This window comes from Anabrus simplex, chromosome 6 (assembly GCF_040414725.1).
Source record: "Anabrus simplex isolate iqAnaSimp1 chromosome 6, ASM4041472v1, whole genome shotgun sequence".
Taxonomy (NCBI): domain Eukaryota; kingdom Metazoa; phylum Arthropoda; class Insecta; order Orthoptera; family Tettigoniidae; genus Anabrus; species Anabrus simplex.
Genome location: NC_090270.1, coordinates 140,246,193 through 140,272,837, shown reverse-complemented (window position 1 = coordinate 140,272,837; position 26,645 = coordinate 140,246,193). Strand labels below are relative to the sequence as shown.

Sequence of the window (26,645 nt, the reverse complement as noted above, 5' to 3'; positions counted from 1 at the left end):
GACTTTGCACGTGCTGTGAGGAAGGGTAGCAAGAGTATATACACATTTTTTTACCATTTGCTTTACGTCGCACCGACACAGAGAGGTCTTATGACGACGATGGGATAGGAAAGGCCTAAGGCTAGGGCTAGGAAGGCCTGGTGTGGAAATTGGGAAACCACGGAAAGCCATCTTCAGGGCTGCCGACAGTGCGGTTCGAACCCACTACCTCCTGGATGCAAGCTCACAGCTGCGCGCCCCTAACAGCACGGCCAACTCGCTCGGTGTTTTTTTTTTTTTTTTTTTTTGCTAAGGTCATGGACACTGAGGTATGATTCACCCGCATTCGTCAGTTCTGGCAGTCTCTTTAGTGTATTAGTTTCTTAGTAAGTAGTCAAATACTAAACGATTTTTAATTGTATTATCACACAGTACTTGTACTTTAGTACATGTGTAAACTTGATCCTTTGATGAAGGGTTTACAGTATAGTATTTAATCAAAATCTTTTATAAAATCTATTATTAATTTGGTAGTCTGTCAACCTTAACCCCCTTCTAATTCCCAATCGTCGCTACTGTATAAATGTCTGAAGTTTTGTCCCACAGCGCAGAGTAATCAGAATTTCAGAATCTACGTCAGCCATTTCTCATAACCAACCATAAATCCTACAAAGCAAGGCACTGAAAATTTTAACAACAAAGTAAAACAATAAAATACTACTATACTAATGCGTATAACTTGTGTCTAAGATATCTCTCGCGTTATCTCCTCTACAGCTGCTCGAGAGCTGCCGTACGATTAAAAAAACCGTACAGTGTGAAAGCACGCATTTAGCTGCGTGCGCCAAAGGAATGTCGCCGTACGGCTCCTTTCACACTACACGGTTTCGACCTACAACAGCCGTGACTTGCCGCTGGAATGGACGGCTGCCGTTGACTCAGTGGCGTACACAGCTAAATGCGTGCTTTCACACTGTACGGTTTTTTTAATCGTACGGCAGCTCTCGAGCAGCTGTAGAGGAGATAACACGAGGGTATCTAGACACAACTTATATACGCATTAGTGTCGTAGTGTTTTATTGTTTGCCGGGCTGAGTGGCTACGCTGGCCTTCTGACCCCAACTTGGCAGGTTCGATCCTGGCTCAGTCCGGTGGTATTTGAAGGTGCTCAAATAGGGCAGCCTCGTGTCGGTAGATTTACTGGCACGTAAAAGAACTCCTGCGGGACTAAATTCCAGCACCGCGGCGTCTCAGAAAACCGTAAAAGTAGTTACTGGGACGTAAAGCCAATAACATTGTTTTACTTTGTTGTTAAAATGTCCAGTGCATTGCTTTGTAGGATTTATCGTTGGTTTTGTGAAATGGCTGACGTACATCCTGAAATTCTTATTACTCTGGTCCATACTGGGACATAACTCTAGACATTTATACCGTAGTGTGATTGGGTATTGGACGTGTGTGCTGGGGGAGGGGGGCGAAATGTACAAACAACAAAACGTACCCGGATTTGTGGTGTATAGCGTGGGGGATGGGAGTAGGTACATAAACCAAACTAAACACCACACTAAAGAGATTGCCACATAGACGAAAGCGCGCGGCAAGCGAGTGAATAATACCCCAGTGCCCATGACGTTGGCAATAAAATATACCCCTGCCACCCTTCCTCACAGGACATGCAAAGTCTCCACTACTTGGTATGGCGCTATACAAATCGGTTAGCCGCGACAAACTACATTTTGTGCGTATTCCCGCTAATAATTGTATTGATAATTAAAGAAAAGAAAAGAAAGAGTTATCTGATAAGGCAACAGGGCTTGTACAAATTGCTTTTTTAAATAATTAAAATAAGTCCTAGTTTCAGCCACCTAAAATGGAATAATAATGTAATGTTTTCTTCACAAAGTGGGACGGGGCGACTGCACCCCCTCGTCCCCCTAATCGACGCTACTGCATTTATAAAGATCGGATTGCGACCAAGAAATGCTGGCGTGAAGTTTACTTAGAAATGAAAGCAGATTTTGATCTAATTTAAGACAAAGAAAAAAATGTGTTTGGTAACTTAAGTGTATTTTCAGTATATATTATATATGTATATGTAGTGTATATTATTACATAATACAGATTCACAAATATATACTTATGATACAATTTCACAGTTTAATGTTCAGTCACAAACTACTAATATTAAGAAATCATCCTATTATTAATATGACTCTCTTGTATGACTAGCATCAAACATGCACTGAGCTTCCCACGGCAAAAAAAAACCGTACGGCAAAATAACTGTTGCAGTGTGAAAGCAACATATCCACGGCAAAGAGCCGTACGGTTTTTTTTTTTTTGCCGTACGGTCGAAACCGTGTAGTGAGAAAGGAGCCTAAGGGAGACTGACAACATCTGTGCCATTTGTTTGACAAACGGTTTGCTGATTTGTCAGGTCTCCGAAAACATCAACGAAGAAGCCATCAGTTACTACTTCCCTCGTTGATGATTAAGAATTTGAGTCGTTGTATTTGCGATTTTACAGCACCTACAGATAAAGGCATGATTCAGCATTTCGGAAAGAGATCCATGATATTCACCTAGCCTCCGAAGAGAAACACTTTACTTCCTTCACAGATTTCAGGTCCTGGAAAGAATCCGTCGAAAATCAAACGAATTCTTCCTTCATAAGGTGCACTGCTGTGAAAACACGAGCAGATGGAACAAAATTGTACAGTTACTGCTGCCATCGTTCCGGTACATACGTATCAAAATCTACAGGCAAAAGACATGTTATAACCCAAGGAAGTTGCAAGGTAAATGGATTTTGCCCAGCAAGCATGAAAAATGACACTTCCGCAAAACGGAACATGTCAGGTTTCTTTTATAACTACACATGTAGATCATAGGTGATCTGGGGCATCTACGACTTAAGCAGCAAGAACGCGAAGTGATAGCTTCTAAAACTGCAGCTCATATTCCTATGGATACGATTTTGGACGAAGTTCGAAATTCTTTTGTAGTTGAGTTAGACAGCAGACATCTTATCACTAGGAAAGACCTGCATAATATCGAACAAAGTTTCAATTTGAACAGTGATGTGATGCGACATCAAGATGATGGTATTAGTGTTAGTGCATGGGTAAAGGAAATAGAAGAAAGTGGCAACATGTGTGTATTATTGTACAAACAAACAGGAGAGGAGTACCCTGGGCTCAAGAAAGAAGACTTTCCTTTGGTGATAATGAACGATGCGCAACGTAGTATGCTTGAAAAATATGGAAAAGACTGTGTGTGCATGGGTGGCACACATGGACTTAACAGTTATGGTTATGAACTTATTACGCTCTTAGTACTGGACGACTTAGGGCAAGGATTTCCCTGCGCCTTTTTAATTTCGAACAGGTCTGACCAAGGTGTGTTATCTAGTTTCCTACAACATATCCGAAAAGAAATGAACAAAATATCTCCCAATGTGTTTATGTCCGACATGGCAGATGCTTTTTATAATGCTTGGTGTGGTGTTATGGACATACCGAAGAAGAGATTATTTTGTACCTGGCATGTTGACAGAGCCTGGAGGAAGAACCTTTCAAAAGTGACAAACAAGGAAAAACAAGTTGAAGTATGCAAGTTGTTAAGAACAATCATGGAAGAAAGAGAATCGGCTTCGTTTGATGTTATGTTAGATGCTGGTTTGAAAATGTTGTGAAGATCCTGACACGTCAGAATTTGGCAGCTATTTTCGAGATTTCTATGTTCCAAACAAAGAGATGTGGGGCTACTGCTATAGAAGGCACTGTGATTTAAATACCAATATGTATATAGAAGCAATGCATAAGACAATTAAGTATACAGTATATATCTGCACGACAAGAGCGTAAAACACCTTGATAAATCGATACACGCCTTAATGACTTTTGTCAGGGACAAGGTTATTCATCGACTGGTCATCATCCACAAAGTCAAAATAACTTCTAAGATCACAGACCTTCGGCAAAGACACAAAGCAAGTACCACAATGTCTGAGGAACTTGTCATGGAAAACGATATTAACTCATGGGACGTGAACTCTTCTTCCTCAACTACGAAGGAAATGTACAAGGTGCGGAAGATTGTAGAAACATGTGACTGCGAGATTGTGTGCAACAAATGCAATGCATACAGGCACAAATACATACAGTGCATAATAGTCTTATTTGTACACCAACTTATTGCAACGAAATAACTGTTGAACTTTTATATACAATTATTGTGTTGTATTTTATTGTCATATCGTATTAGATACACTGATAAACAATGTAAGTAATAAAAAACAGATCTGTGATCTTATAATTTAACACAATTACAAGCAATCTACCATAACCGGGCGTTTCATCGTGCAACAATCTTGTTTGTACACTTACAGAAGAAAATGATAAGTTCACTAAAAAACATTTGTTACCTTGGATTTAATACCCCGATGAGTATCCTCTGACCTTGAGAACTGCCTTGCACCTTCACTGCATGGAATGAACCAGTTGCTCACATCTTTTTGGGTCGGTTTTACCGCATTCTTCGTTGACTATACTTCTTAACTGCTCAAGAGATTGAGGTTTCCTTGCATAAACCCTAATTTTTAGATCGACCCACAAATGTTTTATGGGGCTCAAGTCAGAGTATTGGGCAGGAGTTAGCAGTTGCATTGGTACGTTCCATATCAGCCACTGCTTGCAAATATCAGCTATGAGCTTGCGGTCATTGTCTTGCTGAAAGATGTAGCGGGACCTCAAACCAGTTTTTACTGCACTCTGTTTGATATTGTTCTTTAAAATGCTTAAATAACCCCATCTGCCCATGATGTCATTGATGATTTCGATATTTTCCACTCCACAACGCGACATGCACCTCCAAATCATAATTCATCTATCTCCATGTTTTATGGTGGGTAGCGTATTTTCAGATTTATTGGCTGTCTTTACTTTTCTCCATACATAAACTGTTTCCAACTGAACCGTATAGAGATATTTTGGTCTCATCGGACCAAATAACTTTGTTCCAAACAAAAAAAAAACAAAAAAAAAAACATGGCACTACAACCCTTGAAGGGCCTTGGCCTACTAAGCGACCGATGCTCAGCCTGAAGGCCTGCAGATTACGAGGTGTCGTGTGGTCAGCACGACGAATCCTCTCGGCCGTTATTCTTGGTTTTCTAGACCGGGGCCGCTATCTCACAGTCAGATAGCTCCTCAATTCTAATCACGTAGGCTGAGTGGACCTCGATCCAGCCCTCAGGTCCAGGTAAAAGTTCCTGACCTGGCCGGGAATCGAACCCGGGGCTTCCGGGCAAGAGGCAGGCACGTTACCCTTACACCACGGGGCCGGCCATAACTTTGTTCCGGAACGTACAATTCATGTTTTCATACTCTGCAAAATGTCATTCTAGCTTGTCGAATTTTCTTAGTAACAAACGACATTTTCCGTGGTGGTCTACCGTGATAATCATATTTCCACAATACCGTACGAATTCTCTTGACATTTTTTCTTCGTACTTCCTTCCAGAATTACGTGGATCTTGGCGCGCTTAATTGTAGATTCTGTTTTACTTGTTTCACAATATAACGTTCATCTCTCCTATTCAGTATCTTTTCTTTTGCTTTTATTGGCAAATTCTTTGTGGTTCCTCTATATTTGAACTTGTTCAACACATAGTGTATTGTGGAATGCGCTTTATTTATTTTGCGTCCAATTTCATCCAAAGAATACCTTTGCAATTCGAGAGATACAATTACATTTTTGTTTAGTTCGTCACTTAACTCCGTTCTTTTACCCATTATGTAACACAGGCCTGGTGCACTAACTGCGAAACTATACACACTAGCACTGCACAGATACACACTAGCTAAGGTGCATACACACTGGCGAGCATCTTGCGAGCCGAGCGGCTCATGGAAAACATCAAATGTCTGAGCGGCTCATGGAAAACATCAAATGTCTGAGCGGCTCATGAGCGCTGCTTGAGCCATTTGCTCGCCATATCAGTCTGAATTCCATGCAAAGATGTCTTCCATTACCAGAAGAACTTCCGGGTCGTCAAATGAAGTTGTCGTACTTTTTCGTAGGTTATAGTGCATTTGCACTCAGCGAAAATGTTATGAAACCGTACCCGGGAGATCATGCCTCTGAAATTTACAAGAGAATCTTCAACTATCGATTAAGCAGAGCTCGACGAGTAGTGGAAAATACCTTTGGTACGGTATATCAAGTTCAGTGTTTCAAGTTTTAAGAAAACCAATGCTTTTGGAGCCCCCCAAAGTCTGTAGTAGTTTTGCATAATTACCTGAGGATCCATTCCCTTAACTTATACACACCACCCGGTTCACTAGACCATGAAGCGGAGAGATTATTGAAGGAACATGCAGACACAATGAAGATATGACTTCCACGAGACAGCTACGAAATGTTCCTAGGAGATCTTCTGCTTATGTAAACAAAATTACGAGATGAAATAGCTGACTATTGCAAGAAAGAAGGAGCTCTGCCATAGCAAAATACATACGCTTGAAAAAGATAAAGAAAAGGAAAAATACTCTCTGTGTTTAGCGTCTTTCTTGGCTTATATCTTTCATTGAGGAGCCCCAAAGCTTCATACGCAAACCATCGGCTTTTGTAAATTTCCGTAGCTCCTTTAAAGCAAAAAAAAAGTACGAAATATGTATGATTGAATACGGTATTGTATAGGTACTACCTATTGAATTGCAACCTGTGTTCACTTTTGATATTTATTGGTTATTATATCATTACTTGTTTAAGCTCAGTACCCCGTACCAAAGCCTACTAGATACTAGAAGGCCTGGACAGCAAGCCAATTTCTTGCATTAAAAGCGGGGTAATAAGTTTTCTCTTTTCCACCGCTAGGTTCGCGTTTATGTTCTGTTGTTTGGCGCGAATTGTATGATTACGTGTGCTACTGCAACATGTTTTATGAGAAGAAATAACATATTAAACTCCATTTTATAAGGTAAGGTCTTGTCTAACATGAAATATGAAGAATTTGTCGTTTTTTAATTTATTTGATCTTACGATTTGCAATATATGGATGGTTGCTGAGATGCGTTTAACATTTGTTTAGTTATGTGCTTCCAAATTACTAACAAGGTGGTGGCGGTGATTATTGTTTTAAGAGGAAATACAACTAGGCAACCATACTCTATATAACACTAATCAGAGAGAAAAACTGGAAGGGACCCGACACTTCGAAAAATGAAAGTATCGGCCAAAGGAAGACAAGGACCACGAAGCGCGTGAAAATGAAAGACTCACTAGCTCTCGGAAACTTAATAGCGTCGGGGTCGGAAAAGAAATAGTTGACCAAGGAAGGTCGGATAGGATAGATGAAAGTGAGGAGCCTGGCACAAGTAAGTGGAAGAAATGCCAGGACTCAGCTAAGGGCCCCGTGGTCGCCAAACCACGCTCCAAAGTTCAGAGCCCCTGGGGCCAATTACCGTCAAGTTTCTCTTTCCATTCTGTAGGTTAAGGTGGTTTATTGTCGCGTGCCTAACTGCACATCTGACACATCGAAGAAATATATAGAAATATAAATTTTCATATTTTTCCTAAAGATCCGAGTTTACGGGAGAAATGGAGGCTTGCTATTTCTCTACAGGACCGCAGAAAATGATCTCCTTGGCCTCCGAATGATAATTCCAGGATATGTAGCTCGCTCTTTGTCGAATCAGATTACAGTGTAAGTACTGTGAAGGAAATCCTGCTCCCCGACAAAGTGCCAACGCAATTCGTCTTCTTTTTAAAAATGTATTAATATTTACAACACGGGCGTTAGGATATCTCGGAAAATGTAACCTTGTCCGAAAGCTGAAATTCCTTACTGCTCCAAACTTTAAAGAGACGTTTCAGTGCCGCGACTGTGATCAAGCACACATCATATACGTTATACTTACACAATTATTCAGGCCTGTTCCTGATAACAACGCAAAGGAAGTGACTAATGAGTGTGATTTATTAAACAAATTCAAGAGCAAGCCTCTGAGCAGAAAAGTGTTGAAATTATACAAATAGGTAAAAATCGGGTGAGTAATTCTATTTGGGCCTATTTCACTATTCTTTATTGTTGTGTGATAAACAAGTGCAAAATGAAATAAATCCATGAAGTGTAGTATGTTCCAAGTTGTTTTATATATTTATATTTGATTAACACCGAGTATAATGGTAATAAAATGTATTATTTCGCGTTATTGTATGAATCTTCAATAGGTATAAGGATATAGACAGAACATGAGAACAACAGAACATAAACGCGATCCAAGCGGCCATTGCCTGAACTACTTTGTTCGCCCAGATATGTGTCGGCTTGTCCAGGCCTTCTATTATAACGTAGGCAACGCCCGTGATCCCGTACGCACTTGCGAGGCTCGCAAGATGCTTGCAAGTGTGTACGCACCTTAACTAGCAGTGTTCCCGAGCGAATACGAGCAAGTGAACGTGTGCAAACAAGACTGTTGCAAGCAAATAGGCCACAACACAAATTATTTCACTTCTATTCTTTTAAAATAGTGTACCGAGACTTTTGATCGCTAACATCAAGTTCTCAACACATTGTGCAATAACTTATCCTAGTCTCGTGCATTGGTTATGTACTATTTAAAAATTATAATAATAATAATAATAATGTTATTTGTTTTACGTCCCACTAACTACTTTTGAAGGTCTTCGGAGACGCCTTAAAAATTATAAAGACATTATATCTGCTAAGTGGGGTGTACAGACAAGACTGTTATGCACTGTATGCAACTGTCCGGATTCCGCCGTCAAATGAAATATGTGTAAATATATTCATTTGATTTGCCGCGTGCAGAACCAACAACGAGAGCAGTTCAAGGAAGATGGTGTGACGGATAATCTAACGATGGACATACATGACGCACATGAAAATGAGGCTCGTATACTTACGGAGACATTGAAACAGCCTGAAAGTTCTGCTATGTCTGTATCACGGCAAATAAAAAAATAAATAAATAAATAAATAAATAAAAATTAAAAAAAACAGCAACTGTTGCAGACACTAACAAATATCATAAACGATACAGAGACAGACGAGGAAGTTAAGGCCATAGAAAAGCAAATGGCACCAATAAATGCCATACTGGCTGCTATTCGACAGAAGAAGAATAGAGAACAACACAGAATAAGCACCAGCGCTGAGCCATCTAACAAAAACATACCCCGCCAAAGACTGTTTCAAATAAAAAATCTATGAAAAAATCAGGAGAGAGCATATCGAGACCTACCACCCAAGAAGCACAAAACATTCCGGCAAATTTAGTTCTCCATGCTAGTGCTGAAAATTATGAAGATGACCAGACTTAATGTTAAATGTTTAAGGACAGGGACTATTACATTCTCTTAGTGATATTATCAGGGGCTGCCTGGCCGAGGCGGTAAAGGCGTGCTCAGTTTGCCCGGAAGGACGTGGGTTCGAATCCCCGACAGGAAGTCGTAAAATATAAGAAACGAGATTTCCACTTCCGGAGGTGCGCATTGCCCTGAGCTTCACTCAGCCTACACAAAAAATGAGTACCAGGTTAATTCCTGGGGGCAAAGGCGGCCGGGCGTAGAGCTAACCACTCTACCCCATCAAGTGCCGAGGTTACGGATAGTGGAAGCCTTTACCTTCCACCCCTCCAAGGGCCTTCATGGCCTGTATGGAGATGACTTTGCTTTGCATTTTTTTTTTTTAAGTGATAGAAATTTAATGCGATGAACTATTTCTGGGGAACTTGATGGTTTTGTTATCGTGAGTGACAATCAAAATTAACCTAGTTGTACAACTGATAGTGTTTAGTGATAGTGTTAATGTTTATTGTGTTACTAATTTTATCTGAATGTTTGGGAGCGAGGATCATTCCTTCATAAGACGCACAGCTGTGAAAATACGTGCAGATGGAACACAATTATATACAGTAGTTACCACTGCCGTCCGCCTCTGTGGTGTAGTGGTTAGTGTGATTAGCTGCCACCCCCGGAGGCCCGGGTTCGATTACCGGCTCTGCCACGAAATTTGAAAAGTGGTACGAGGGCTGGAACAGGGTCCACTCAGCCTCGGGAGGTCAACTGAGTAGAGGTGGGTTCGATTCCCACCTCAGCCATCCTCGAAGTGGTTTTCCGTGGTTTCCCCACCTCTCCGCCAGGCAAATGCCGGGATGGTACCTAACTTATGGCCACGGCCGCTTCCTTCCCTCTTCCTTGTCTATCCCTTCCAATCTTCCCATCCCCCACCAATGCCCCTGTTCAGCATAGCAGGTGAGGACGCCTGGGCGAGGTACTGGTCATCCTCCCCAGTTGTATCCCACGACCCAATGTCTCACGCTCCAGGACACTGCCCTTGAGGCGGTAGAGGTGGGATCCCTCGTTGAGTCCGAGGGAAAAGCCAACCCTGGAGGGTAAGCAGATTAAGAAGAAGAAGAAGAAGAAGAAGAAGAAGAAGTTACCACTGCCATCGTTTCTGTACGTAGGCTACGTATCAACATCTACTTGCAAATGACATACCAAAACCCAAGGAAGCTGTAAGGATGTCCGTTTTAAAATGGTGAGTGAAATTATTCAAATTAACTAATTACTTTTAAAAGATCCTGGTTACGTCACTGGCTGTAGAAATTAGCATTTCACGCCATATTGCTTCTTACTTGCATGTCCATCCCTCAGTCCCGTTTCCTGATACGGGGTCGTTGATGCATGGAAGTTTTACGGCTGCATGCCCTTCCTGACGCCTACCTTAGTTCAGGAGTTAATGAAAATGCAATGAACGAGGGTGAATAAAATTGGGTAAGGAGATGGAAGGAATCGGTTGTAGCCTATGAACAGGAACTGCCCCGGTATTTGTCTGGAAGTGAAAATGGCAAACCACAGAAATGAAATGAAATGAAATAAAATGAAATGGCGCATGGCTTTTAGTGCTGGGAGTGTACGAGGACAAGTTCGGCTCGCCAGATGCATGTCTTTTGATTTGACACTCGTAGGCGACCTGCACGTCGTAATGTGGATGAAGATGACACATACACCCAGCCCCAGCGTCAGCGGAATTAACCAATGATGGTTAAAATTTCCGAACCTACCGGTAATCGAACTCAGGACCCCTGTGACCCAAGGCCAGCACGCTAACCATTTAGCCATGGAGCCAGATACCACAGAAGACCATACTCAGGATATCTAACAGTGCAATTCGAACCCACGCGTCTCCCGATTGCTTGGCTCCATCGCCGTAGCGCGTTAGCACGCGCGGCCACTCCGTTCGGTATCACTTCTTACCTGTAGTATTTTTTTAAAATCTGAAAACAAAATAGTCGTAACACGTTGAAATATGGAAGATAATTTCGTTTGGCTAAAAGTATTTACCGCACTTATTGTCATTAATTATCACCTAAGTTTGGGTTTTCATTATCCTTTTCCTTGTGCATTTATGTTTAAATGTCTGTCAGCCGCTAAATCAGCTGATCATCTCTCGTAATGGAACATCTCTGTCTTGTGGAAAGACAAGATTTCTTCAGGCAGGAAGAGGAGGTGGAAGTTAGGGCATGCGCCCTCTCTGTTTGGTGCAAGGACTGGACTACCACTAGATGTTCGTCTTGAAGTGATCGTAGCTACGGACCCTCTGTGGATGGGGGCGGTAGAATAACAGCCACGGTATCCCCTGCCTGTCGTAAGAGGCGACTAAATGGGCCCCTGGGGCTCAACTTAGGAGCGTGGGTTGGCGACCACGGGGCCCTCAGCTTAGTCTTGACATTGCTTGTCCCAGGCTCCTCACTTCCATCTATCCGACTTCCCTTGATCAACTTGTGTTCTTTTCCGTACCCTTCACTCCTTTCACGTCCTTCGTGGCCCTTGTCTTTCTTCATTTTTCGAAGTATCGGAACCCTTCCAATTTTTCTCTCTGATTAGTGTTATATAGAGGATGGTTGTCTATTTGTACTTCCTCTTAAAACAATAATCACCACCACTCTGAGCTACGGCACCTTCAGTGTCACGTGGAAACCGAACCACAGGGACGGGACTTTTAATCTCAAAAATCCCATGGGTATTAGCCGGGATTTAAACTGAGGTGACTATGCCACTTGGCTATCATCTTGAATACACTCTCCAAAATATATATATTTTTATTTCTATACGATAAATGCTCTTTTTAATTAAGTCATCACCATTTTATTTCCATCTACGAATGGCCATACAGTCGGGCAAATCTCAAACAGGCCCGATTTAATTTCTCTTAGACTGCTATACTAACAACATAGGGGCAAAAGATCCACTGGGTCGACGCCCCGAACAAATAGAAAAAAAATACTAACAACATGGGATAACACAAATCCTAAGTACTTGAAATAATCCACCTGTTCCAGTTTTGTATTCTCTACCTTACATTCAATCCACAGGTTTCTTCCCTACTGACATAACTTAAATCTTGGAAATGCTAATTTTTAAGTTATACCTACTCTCTGCACTGCTTATCAGGCTCCAAGATATTAGATTACAGACTTTTAGCTTAGTTTGCAATTAACAGCAAGTCATCGGCATAAGTGAAGACTGCTTATTGCATTTACACCCACCTGAATTTCTTCTGGCCAATTTATACCTTGATCCATGCGAACTATGAGAAACAAGGCTGCTAGTTTACAGCCTTTGTTAAGTACTCTGAAGCAAGAATTCATTCTATAAAAGAGCGTTCCAACCTAGCGTAGATGGAGCGCGCTGTTGCGAAATCGACTCGTGAAGATCACGCTCGAGTGTGACTCAAACAGGGCGTCACAGTTTCACATTTTTCGTTTGTAATTTTGTAATTTTAAGTTCATTCATTAATTAATTAATATTTGTAGGATGGTAAAATAAATACAACATACCTTAAACACTGGCGTTGCTCTCAGACATTGGACGTACACCTTCTAACATTTCTGCAAGGCCTGATGTTCCCGCTTTGGATGAAACGGGTTCGGGATATGAACTTGAGGATGATCCGGACGATGAAGAAAGTCGTATTAAAAACTTTTCATCGTGGACATCGTCCTGTAATTCGTCTGCTTTCCACAAAACTCTTTCATTTTTCTTTACTTCGTTCACGTAATTTGCCCAATTGTCTTATATTTTTATGGCATAAAACTTTTAGTTCAGCATTTAGAACAAAACCATGTTCATTACCCACGTGGACTAAGGCAAATCACGGTCCTCGGCTTTTCGGTGGCCTAAGTCCCGAACTCACCCCTTCAAAAGCGGCCTGCCGTGCACTTTTCACTGTCGTATCCTTCCATGCCCAATATTTACCCACGATTCATCTGTGTAAATTATAGCTTTATTTTGTGCTCTTAAACGTTTTATCTCCCTGAGATATCTGTGCCTCCAATTAATAATTTCATCGGTTTCAGTGAAAGCTGCTTTATTACCCCGTCTTAAATTACGGAAGCCTATATCATGTAAGAAGCGATTCAACGGAGTTTTGGAAAATCGTGGCAAAGAATCTTTTCCATTTACGCGACTCAAAATCACGTTCAATGTCGGTGGCATGTTAGCAAATAAAAGAGTGAACCACCCGACGCATCCACTTCTAACAATTTCATCCTATTTAATTTTTCTGTCGTCCTTCTCTTTTTTTTCGAGAGAGAGTTCGCAAAGGACCATGTGTGTGTTCCTTCCTTATAGCATAGATTGTTCTTTCGGAACAACCTGTAGCTTTAGCTGTTTCACAGATTGCGCTGCTCATATTCATAGTCTTTAAAAAATAATCCAGGACACTCATTATAATATTGCGTTCTTTTCCCCTGAGTTTACCTACGGAACGTTTCTTTTTAATTTGACGATCCATTATACATCTTTCTGCACTTTTTCTTCGAACTAAGAACTATACATACGAGCACGAACTGACAACTACACAGACTACACAAACACAATCCATTGTCCTCAAGAACTATACATTTATCACTGGTCTTATCCGGCTCCATGGCTAAATGGTTAGCGTGCTGGCCTTTGGTCCAGAGGGCCCCGGGTTCGATTCCCGGCCGGGTCGGGGATTTTAACCTTCATTGGTTAATTCCAATGGCTCGGGGGCTGGGTTGTGTGCCGTTTTCAGCATTAGAATTCATCACAGGTAGGGGCCCCATTCTTATAGACGCGCAGGTCGCCTATGGGGAGTCAACACTGGAAAGACCTGCACTCGGCCTCTTCGGAGGCCAAACACCATTAAATATTATATATATATATCACTGATCTTTATTTAATCAATCTTATAATACTGATTAAATGAGCACCACTGCGCACGGCTGCCAGTATATTTAAAAGCTCAGCCAGCCGAGTCACTCGTGAAACGTAAACAAAACGAGACGTTCTCCCTGTCATAAATTAAAAGATAACGAGATAGGGACTTGAGGAATGATTTAAAAATAACTTCCATATTCGAAGAGTGTTTGCTTTGCTTTAACCACGCCATGATCCTTCTGCACATTTTCTTCGAAATTAGATCCCCACGCACGAGCACGAACTCACGAACCACACAAACGAAATACACTTTCCCTCAAGAATTGTACATATGTCACTGATATGTATTTAATCACTATTATACATACTACTGACGAAATGAGCACTGTACTGCATGCGACTGTCTGGAAATATTAAAAGCGCATGTTTGGGAGATGACTACCGGTACTTCAGCCAGACAGACAGCCAGCCGAGTCACGCGCGAAACCAAAATTCAAGGAGATATTCTTCCTGTCACAAATTAATAACTAAGCAAGATAGGAACTTCGGGATTGTTTTAAAAACAACTTCCATATCCGAAAACCATTTGCCTCGCTTTGACCCCCCATGCAAATTCAACAGGAAAGACGCTGGCCAGCGACTGACTTTTTCGTGCCTGCACATAAAATTTCCTGAACATGACTGAAAATAAACGCATATACTGCATTTTCTTATCATTTAAATTTAAAAATAAACTTATCTACATCGAGCTGAAATGTTTCTTTACCAGCAGTGAAAAAATTAGGAAAATAATGAATATAAAATAGGAGTTATGGCATGATAAGTTCTATGCAATGAAGATTTTGCATTTGGCGAAACTTTCCATTATATTACCATTTTCACACTAAATTATTTTTTTACAATTTTTTTTGTTAACGGCATCAAATGCGCCTTGAAATTCTGTACATAACACGATATTCACCCATTTTAACCGATAACATTCTGATTCACGGATATTTGGCAAACCCGCTGCGTTAGAGTAGGACAGCGCTACCCGCAAAACATGGGAGAAGGAAAGAGACGGAATTATCCCATTACTGCTGTACTGCAATTTAAGGTTGGAACGCTCTATACCATTCTCACTGTAACCCAATGATCAACAAGCCTTTGACTACCTATAATAACCTACCCCTGATCTCATAATACGCATCTCATTATGGACAACATCCATTTCCTCAGTACTCGTCAAATACCTTCTCTAGACCTACGAAACAGAACTTCCTATTCCTTTCCTTTGGTTAATTAATCACACATACTGAAAAACTAATCCTGACAACCCTCTGTGGTCTTATCGTACATTTTTTTTCTTCTAAAATGCCTTTGAATATCCTACCTGGTATCTTCTTCTTCTTCTCTTCTTAATCTTACCCTCCAGGGGCAAAAGATACACAGGGGTCAATGCCCGAAAAATGAAAATGAAAATCCTCACTGTTTCCAATCATTCAACTGTGTCACGAATGGGAATGGAACGAATGAAGCCCCCACACTTGCGGTGAGGATAGGAATGTGCTGGTTGCCAAAGCCAGTCACACTAAAGGCTGATAGATGAAATTAAATGATATTGGAGTGTGTCGCAGGAATGAAAGATGACAGGGAAAACTGGAGTATCTGGAAAAAAAAAACCTGCCCCGCCTCCGCTTGATCCAGCACAAATCTCACATGGACTGACCGGGACTTGCACCACGGAACCCAGTGGTGAGAGGCTGGCACGCTGACACCTGAGCCACAGAGGCTCTAGCAACCACATTATTGTACAAATTTCATAGCAAAATAAATGAACATCACAAAAAATGTTTTTAATCAGAATCCTACTATAGTATAACCAAGTGCATTACTGCAATCTACAGACTTACATAATGTATGGAGCTATCATGACATCATTCGCTTTGACTGCACGAGCGCCGGCAGTAATTACAAAATGGCTGCCTGTGAAGTTCTTGTTAATTTGTCATTTAATTTCTTGTTAAAGAGAAAATTTACTACAGCTAAAATCCACCAAATACTTCATTGTGCATAAGAAGATGTGTGTATGGGCACTAGACTGAAACATTTCAAAAATGAAAATAGAAGCATCCAAGATCAGCCCCATAATTGACGCAACAGAATGCAACATGGAGAGTTGGCATCACTAAAGAATACAGGTGGGTCAATGAGGCTACAACTGCAACAAAACTTGCAAAAGGACAAAGTGTAGTGCATGAAATGATAGTAAGCTTAGGCTTTGTAACCATCGAGAAAGTTGGCTGTGTGGTTTGGAATAGGTGCAAGTATACTTTGCATTTACATACCCATGGCAAGTAGGCAATAATTATCGGTCTTTGTATGTTAAAAGAACAGCGTAAAATTGCCAAAAAATGAATATATATTATATTCCATTATGGCAAAGGAAGAACTCTGTCTTCAATTCCATTTACCTTTTACTTTTACTAATGCAGTTTTTCTGGAATAGCTGTAACAAAATCAAAGTTATAGAGCTCAACTCAACATCAAAAATGAATAATAATATAATAATGTTATTGGTTTTACGCTATAGTGTACTAGCTACTTTTATGACTTTAGGAGATGCTGAGGTGCTGGAATTTTGTCTCACTAGTAAATCGAACAACAAACTGCAGGCGTATATGAGCACCTTCAAATATCACCGGAGTGAGCTCACTAACTTGAGCTCACATGACGTAACGTTTATACCATCTAAGCCACTCAGCCTGGCATTAAAAAAAGGAAGTGTGTGTTGCAATACTTAAAATTACACTCAGTGTAATTAAGGATAAGCAGATTCATCCTTCTCATTAGGACAGTGAAATTGAATACAAATACCAAATGTTCATCATCATCGTTTCCTTTCCCTCCCCATCTTTTCATAAAACATCCAATGGATTTTCTTTCTCTGGGTTGATGATGTTTAATATTGAAAATTCTTATACTTTGTATGTAAAGGGCAGGCAAAACTGTACCTCAAGACAAAACTAGAAAAGGAATCATTGTCCAAGGGGAAGAAATGATATTATTTTAACTGATTCTAAAGGGGATCAGTATAGTTATTGTAATAATAATGTCTTGTTTAAAAAAAAACAGGTAAAGCTTTATAACAGACATCACTGATATGCATTTTCTGAGTAATTTGTAAACATAAATATACTTTCAATATTTCTTTGCTGCATTAAATTACTTTTATAACTTTGTTGTTACTGAATTTTATTTCTCTACCTAAAGTAGTAACTTACTTATCATACACACAAGAATCAGAATACACCCAACTTATAATCGTAACTGCCATTATATGATCAGCAGGAAGAGGGAGCCACAGATGTCAAGTTTGGGAACCACTGGCTTAAATGATAACACTATCCAAAACTAATCTTCTAACCTAAATATTGCTGAGAAGTTTTGTTCCTATTTGGACAGTAGCCTAGTTACCACCGTACTCCATTTCTCCATTCTTATCAGGAGAGAAGATTAACAAAAACGAACAGACATAACAGCTAGTCTAGTATGCAATAATTTTTATAATACAATATTGAACTAAACCATTTTCATGTGATGCAAACTTGGACGATTTCTTTCAACCAACTCGTTGCACTGTGTGACGCTGAAGGCCCTTAAGGGGTTTCTGATTAGGCTGCCACTAACATGGGAAAACAGACCTCTTGTAACTGCCCTTAACATGGAGAACAGACATTGCAAGATGGTTTTCAGTGGCATTTCCTCACATCAGGGACCATCAGCCCACCTAAAGAGGTTCATCTACCTGAAGCTGTTGGCTTAACGAGACTTGCACCATGTCACCAACGTTGAAGTAAGGAAGATTCTTGGCGTCATATCGAAACCTGACAAATTGCAAGAAGCTTGCCTGAGATGGTATGGGCATGTACTACTGGTGAGGACATAGTGGCAAAAAGCACTGCAACTCAGCATAGAGGCAAACGACCATGAGGGCGACCCAAGAAACAATGGTTTGATAAAATCAAGGAAGACATGCGAGTGACCACTGTCAATAAGCAATATGCTGCATACTGTACAAAATGGAGAAAAATGTGCAGAAGAGCCAACCCTGCTAGGCAGGATAACATTTAGGCTGAACACAGAAGAAATCAATATCAAATAAAGATATTATATTCACACATTTATTTCATAGCATACATCTTTACATAGCAATATGATTCTCAAAATATACTGTACATATATATAAATTTTTACATATAATAAAAAGGCACAAAACAGAGGTATATGATAAAAAATATAAGAAAGCAAGAACTTTCATTAACAAGCAAAGGAAAGTTCTTATGAACAATATATCAAGATTTCCTCTTTTAAACCATAGAAAAGACACTGAGTGAGCAAAATCGTTAGCAATATTCATGAAAACTGTTGTTTCTTTTTGACAACATTCAAGATCAGACTGAAAGATCAAGTCATGCTAATCCTAGAATATCAATTACAACAGTTCACATTGATGAGAAAAATGTAACCATGTTTTGAGTTCTGGCACTAATTTAACTCCTCAACTCTTTTTGTAGCAGATATGCTGATCCTGAAAATGTTATGATCAGAGATGAATTTTGTGGTATTATAAGGAATTGTTACAGAAATGGAAAAAGGCACACATCAGAACAATTCTTTATATGACCATTTTTGTTGAACTGATAAGTGATTATATATAGTTGTTGGAGAGATCTTACAAGATAATATGCCTTGTCACTAACACGACTGGTATCGCCTGTTGTAGGGGCGAGGCAATGAATTGTTAACTCTGAACTCTGAATTCCCTTTATGTCTGCCTCTAAGTACAAGAGAATCTATTACTTACAAGCAGCTACCAATATTGATAATATTTATACCACTCAGTTTATATGCCTTTAGTGATGATTACAGAATCTAAATATCAGTACTGATTCTGCATAATTATTTTCTTTAAGTATATATCTCTATATATGTAGGTATTTAGTCATAGAAACCACATATTATTTATCACAGTCGCAGACATACAAAAATAAAGCATAGCTGTGAAAAACACGCCTTAAGAGTTAATGATTAAGGTCATTGAACTCTTTGTCAAAAACCACAAAACAGAAAACTTTAATACACATTTATACTATTTAAATGGAAAGGAACACCCTTCAGCGCCTTAATAGCTAAATAGGTGTTGATAAAGTCATGGATATAAAATGTCAGACTGTCATTTCCAAATCCCACTCATATCTTTCAACAATTTGATTTCCATATAAATTCACCGTTATTACTTTCTTTTAAATAGATTCACAGGTTTCAGCAAAACAAAGATTTGATTTCTGAGGGCAAAACAGGCCATAGACAATGTAAACAATGAACAGATACTGCAATTGTCTTCAGAGAGATGCAAAATGATTATCAACCCCAAGGATTTTGTCAAAGAGTGGGAAAATTCAAGACAAATGTACTACTATGATTGGCCTTCATAGAGTAAAAAAAATTATCAACTCATAACTGGAATTCCAGCGACAAGTCTTAGCATTTACAGCTTAAAATATTTTTCATATCCTTGAGAAACGAAAATCCTAAGAAACGGAAGAATATTTATCGTCTCCTGTAACACTTTCTCAAACAAGATCCAGTGCCCATAAAAGATCTAGGTACATATCTGTATTCTATGAGGATCAGTGCTTTGGTCAAAGCAATGGCTATTTAGTACAATTCAGTCTAGAAGCAGATAGAAATAGTCAGTGAAACAAAGATCTTCATAAATCGATATTGGGAGCGATGAGACAAAACCTTATACTTAAGGTCGTTTGGAGCAGGAGTTAATGTTTTTAACATTTCTGGACTGAAACAGCAGAGGGAACTGAAATGCAGATATTTTTTTTCAGCACTGTACTAGCATCAGATTAAAAGATTTTCAATATGGTAGCTTACAGAAGAAAGCTACAATAGTCAAAGAGAATGGTTTAATGGCATGAGAAGAATGTAAAAGAGCTTGCAAAACAATATAGGGTCATCACTTTGAGTCAGTCAGTTAGGCAAGGAGTATGCCATTTGAGCATCACCACACACTATTCTGGATAAAAGGGGAAGAAGTTCACATACAAAATGGAATGCGTACGAAACACCTTGGCTGTAACCTATGGCAAAGGACAAAAACATTACTTTCTTCAAGAATGATTACTGGAGTTTCCAACCAGATTTATTACCAGTCTACAAGGCAGGATTCACCTAAGAGAAATGTTCCCAATTTTTATTCTTAAGACTAGCCTTCCAGCAGCCTATTCTTCAACTTCAGGACAAGTTCAACGGTGATACCATAAAACCTTTTGGTGTCAGGAGTGGCATTCGGCCATAGAATACCACACAATTTCATCTCGCCTAGTCCCTAACCCTGTTTCACGACACGGAACTAACGGGTAGACACACATAATGATAGTTATAAATAAATCAGTATGGAATGATGGGAGTTCAGATACTTCTCGAGGTAAATCTGAAATTAAAAGAATAGGAATAGCATATTTTAAAACTGATTGGACAATATAACTGAACGTAACTCACCATAGGTAAAGAAGAATCTGAAAAAGTAGGGGTGGATTCATTCCCTAAAATTTAACAAGTTCTTGTTTCTACCGCATATATAGTGGAAACAGCTTGTCGGTCTCTTTATTCGTTGGTCTTTTTAGTTTGAGGTAGACTGTAGAAAAATGGACATTTATTTCCCTCGCATGTGTATGATGAAATGCAGGTTGACTGTCATATTCATCCATTGGAAACATGGAGCAAGAAAAAAAACATAATGATTAGCAGTTCTGTGATTTTTTTACAGTATAAATTGTGATATCAGTAATTTTTATCCGTGATGTGATCACAACTTCTATAACCTGATGTGATGTTATTTCTTATGATGTGCACAGCAGTAAATGAACCAGTTATGCCAAGTTAAATACTAGGAATATCTTACCTGAAAGAAGTAAAACGATTAAAAACGCACAAATATGCACACTGCCTGACAAAAAAGAAGAAGAAATGGTCGGATGTCACTGTAACTTCGTACATGTACACACCACAAGTGGAGTGGGTATGTAAATGATTAAAGTTGTAATTCTCTGTGACAAGTAGAACGGCCACCAGAGTGCATTTAGTGTTGTTACCAGACCCAGTAGGGTATATAATGGGTGTGAACCCCATCAGATGTTGAGTGATCACTGTGAAGGACACAGAGAAGCCGTGTACTTGGGAGAGACAGCGTTATCAGTATTTGACAGAGTTTGAAAGGGGCCTCATTGTGGGTCTCCATTTGGCTGGCTGGTCGAATCTTGCAATATCCAGATTTGTGGGGCATTTGAACGCGACAGTAGCCCGATGTTGGAGTGCATGGGAATGTGAGGGCAGGCATACTAGTCATCAAGGTACTGGTCAACCACACGTCTGACCATCACAAGGGGGGATTGCCGTATGTGCACCAAGCACCTCGTAACCCTTTCACATCTGCGCCTGTCATCTGATAACAAGTAACGGACTCCCTGCAACATTCTGTGTCATCCTGCACCATTAGTTGGAGACCAGCAGCAGGCAAACTAGGTAATTACTGTCCCATGCGTAGGCTGTCCTTAACACTACAATCCACACGGCTGCGTTTAGTGGTGCCATGACCACGAAGGATGGACTGCTGAGGAATGGTGTTGCATTGTGTTCAGAGATGAACCGTAGTTCTGCACTATCCTGAATGACCATCACCTCGGAGTACAGCAGCGACCTTACGAGAGGATCCATTCTTCCAATGTTTCAGTTTTACTCCTAACATTGTTGTGTAGGAAGCCATCTGGTATAATTTCAGGTCATGGCAGCAGTGATTGAGGGAACTTCGACGGCACAACAGTATGTCAGAGACATCCTGCATCCTCATGTGACAGTATTATCGTGGTGCCATTTTTCAACAGGACAATGCTCATCCACACAAAGCAAGTGTCTCTATGAACTGTCTGTGTGATGTTGAGGCACTCCCGTAGACAGCACAATCCCCAGATCTGTCGCCGATATAACATGTGTGAGACCAGCTCGGACATCAACTCCATCCCAGAACCAGTATCTAGGATACCAAGGACCAGTTACAACAGCTGTGGGCCAGCTTACCTCAAGAGAAATACAACAGCATTACGTCACCCTTCCCAAGCGAATCAGTCAGTGCATGCATCGAGGCAACATCATGCTGATAAGTGGGCTATTTTGCCGAGTTCTTTGTAATCAGTGAAATAACATCACATACCTTCTCAACACACGAAGTTTCATTTTGTTTCCTCCTCTCCTTCTGGGTGCTTCAATATTTTTTGTCAGGCAGTGTAGTTATATGTAATGTCAAGCAATAATATTTAATATGGTCAATATGTACTAATATGTGAAATGATATTTCAGTATATCGATGGTAATAACACAATTCATAAATATTTCTGATTTATAAATGGGCAAATTGAAAGGAACAGAATATGTAATTATATACTCACAAGAAATCAAGAGTTATGAAATGTGGCATCTTTAAGCTCCAGCAACTTGGGAAACAAATTCAAACAAAAGTATCCAATGAAATTAGTTAATATGTAAATTATAACAGGATTTTTTCACACTGCCAAATGCATGTTCAAATATCAAGATCTTCTGACCCTAATATTATTCTGTCTTTGAAATAATGCATATGCTGAATGCATAAATATTTAAAACCATTATGTACTCTTTAAACGTAAGAGTACCGTACCAACAGTAAACATCACTACTCTGCAGCACTGTTACATTATCTATTGACAATATTTTTCTTCTACACAAAAATTTCATTTTCAAATCACACACAAGAGATCAGGCTTATTTCACAGTTTACGAGAGTGACTAACTATACACTTACAAGTGTGTTACTAAAAAGGATACCCATTACACGACATGACCTGGAGTCTCTTGGTCTGCTGACCAACAAACATCTTCCTTGGAGTAGAAATGGGTCAGCACACTATATCCCTCACTACTGCCATTCTGCATGACTAGGGCCTCTATCTTCCCAGATCGGATTACACTGAGCGAAACCTGTTCCTATAAAATTCTGCAATTGTCATTCCAAGCCTTACTTCCCTCACACCCTATTGCTAGTGGTATCACATTCTTGAAAGTTTAGCCTCAAAACACATTTTATAGAAAATGTCTCCTAAGATATGATTATATGAAGAAATGCTATAAAATATGCATAGTGTACAATAATGTAACTTACGTTTTTCATATAATACTATCCAAAATGAAAATGGTTACCACAAACGTGTTTTGCAAGCTTATGATGTGTGAAACTGGAGAGAAAGCAAGGAACTTCGATAACAGCAAGCAATATACAAATTACCATTCTATTTAACCTGCTATGCCAACAATGATACTCATATTCACAGGTATGTTAACTATGGGTAACAAAAGATTTGATTATTCTGATAAATAATGATGAGCTATTTACTAAATAGATTATCCTATAGGAAAGTGTTATGAAAAATTAGAATAATATTTACTAACCTTCTTCACAAATTGAAGATCACTAAGGCATTGTGCAACAGAACAAACAGACATATCTATACTACTATGTAAATGTCAAATCTCATAATTTCAACAGGACATACTGATTCAATGAGCAAATAGTACCATACATTAACTACTATATTTACTCATGTAATTCTTGCCATTAAATAGTTCAAGCACTTGCATTTCTTATCATTAAATTAAAAAGTTAAAGCCTCCACATACAAAAAAAAAAAAAAAAAGTTGTTGAAAATTATCTGTACATGAATTATGTGAGTAAATATGGTAATTCTATTTGCATTTAAATTACACTTCCTACATTGTGAAAGAATTATTAAATAATACTGACTTTATGTGAAGAGAAGTGTCTTTTAGTTATTTCCTTGCCTGTTCATCTTTGAATTTTAAGATCTTCTATTTTCTGTTTGTAGACTACTCCTGAAAAATGAAACACTGCCTGGTTTGATGCCTAACATAAACATGAATGGATAATGGGCTAAAGTCTCACATCACTATACTGGAAGCACAAGAAAAGCAGATGTCTCAGTGCTGAACGTAACTTTGCAGCAAATGTTTATGAACAGTTTCATTGTACACTTCTGATAACATTGAGGAACACACTCTTAAATGAGTCTATAGAGATCATTCTTCAAACTCCTCCCATCCTCAATACGTTCAAACAGCATGATCTAAGTGGAATTCTGGTTAATGTAGCATACTTGTAATTTCACTGCTGGATAACTGCAGAGTTGGAAATATTAAATGATAGAACAGCAGCCAGTACCAGTGCCTCCTGAAGTTACACCGTATCTTGGAGGATCTGGAACATGAGACCTGTCTTGTTCATCTTGATCTTCTCTTGAGAATAACTTTTCAGGCTCCTCTCTCTCAGGGGACTTCTTGTCCCATGAACCGTCTGATTTGCTTTCCCATGGATTATCAGACGTCTTTGGTGAGGACTTATCCCACCAGTCGCTGGACTTCTCTGCTGAGCTGTTGTTCCAAGTATTACTGGGTTCTTCACACTGATTATCACGGCTATCACTGCCACCCCAGCCACTGCCCCCTCCACCTTCACAATTGTTGTCATCAGACATACTGTTGATATTCACCTATAGAAAGAAAATACATCACAGTAAACTACATACATGAAAGACATAGTAAATATTAAAATCTTCTACACAACACTGAAATCCAAACAAAGCAGTGAAGGAAAAAATTTTCATGTTCAGAAAAAGGACTAGGAAGAGAATACGAACTATTTAATAAGATTTTTAAAAAACTTCTGGCAAATAAATATATGAAAACAGTTCTGGAAATTGTAAGAGGACATAGGGTTCTGAAACAAAAATTGATCTCTAGCATATTTTATTTCCTCCTAGTGAATGCTCATTAGAAAATTGATAAAGAAATACAAGTTCTACCATGAGCAACTTCTGTGTCAGCTTATGCGTGCAGCCAGCCAACCTTTCTTGCTTGATAACCTTGGGCGGTGTGCTATCATAGCACACTGACGTGTCGCTTGCTCACATACGACTTTGCTAGTAATGGCTGCATATCATAGATAGCATCTCATCATCCCCGGATAATGTAGCGTCTTTATTCCGATTATCATGTGCTAAGGTATCCTGAACTGACTGGCATACAAAACTGAAACTGTAGTAGTAAAACTCCTCCTGGTTTCAGTGAGAAAAATGCATTTATTTTATGAAGCATATCGGTAAACACAGTACATTCCGCACATGTCAACGTACACCACACTGCAAAAATAATTACTGAAATGACATTCCCACGTAATTTAAGTTATGTAATAAAAGTAAACACTGCAAGAACATCCTGTGATACTGACAGGTATTAAAGGCTAAGTTTAGAACAGAGTATTCTAGGATATAGGTGATCAGAAATGTACACTGCTATTAATGCCAAACATCTTCTTTATGTTATTTAGATTTCCTGACTTTAACAGACCAGGCTTTTACAGCTCAACTTTAAAGATTCCTTGGGTCGTTGAGAAGATATGTTTAGTGATAACTGATTACTGTTAATTGTTTATGACTGTATTGTACATACTGCGAACATCAATATTTTTATTTAATTTTTGTAGTGTGTTTCACCCAGCACAGGATACAAGCGCAAAAACTCAGGAAAAAAAATTATTTAAATTTATCTTTCCTGATGCCCCACTTGTTCACTCCGTGTGGTCCACAGTCAAGTGCTTATGTCTGTACTCCGTTCGCTAACAGAGATTCTGATCGTTTCTGTGTACCCCATGCATTTTCCTTCAGAATTTTAAATGCTAATATTAACACACTTCTGTTGCGAATTCAGGGCACTACATCGCAGGACATATGAGAGATATGAACCAGTGACCCCTAATGATCAACCAAATGGTTTAGCGAAAAAATTGATGACTGATCCTCTCTTACATTTTTGGGTTTATTATGCCCATAAATTTTCCATAACATTTTCAGAAAGGCTTAGTGTATACATTTTTTAGTGAAATTAATTTTTTTGAAAGTCTGTGAATTAGCCTGCCTAGAAACAGGAATCCACGGAATACCATTTTTAAGACAGCCAATGTGGGGTTAGAACACACTTTCTCCAGAGTCCAGTTATTTTATTTTTATATATAAGTTCCAGACAGCATGTTATGCCCTGAGCTATGGTGTACAGTAGATTTGTTTTACTATTTAGTGTGTTGTCATTTTAATGACAATCAAGCTAATGCTGTAGCAGAGCAATTCTTTCAAGGTCCCAGCCAATAGGAAATAATGCAGTACAGTACCTATTACAGTCTTCAGTCACCACTGATCTGCTTTTAGGGCTGTTGCCCGGGTGGCTGCTTTCCTATCATTTGTTTACCCAGTCTTTTCTTAAATGATTTCAAAGAAGTTTTATCAAACATCTTCCTTGGT

The 26,645-nt window shown here is 39.3% G+C and overlaps 1 protein-coding gene across 2 annotated transcripts in view; it reads right to left on the bottom strand.

Annotated features, from left to right (window-relative positions):
- The window catches only part of LOC136876202 (uncharacterized), a 105,889-nt gene that overhangs the window by 6,900 nt on the left and 72,344 nt on the right, over positions 1-26,645 (bottom strand). Inside the window, exon 4 of one of the 2 annotated variants that reach the window (XR_010860550.2) lies at positions 18,349-24,842. The exons of the other annotated variant lie outside the window; for it this stretch is intronic. The gene's annotated coding sequence lies outside the window, so the exon portion shown is untranslated. Of the gene's footprint in view, positions 1-18,348; positions 24,843-26,645 lie in introns of those variants that run through there. 2 annotated transcript variants of the gene reach the window in all.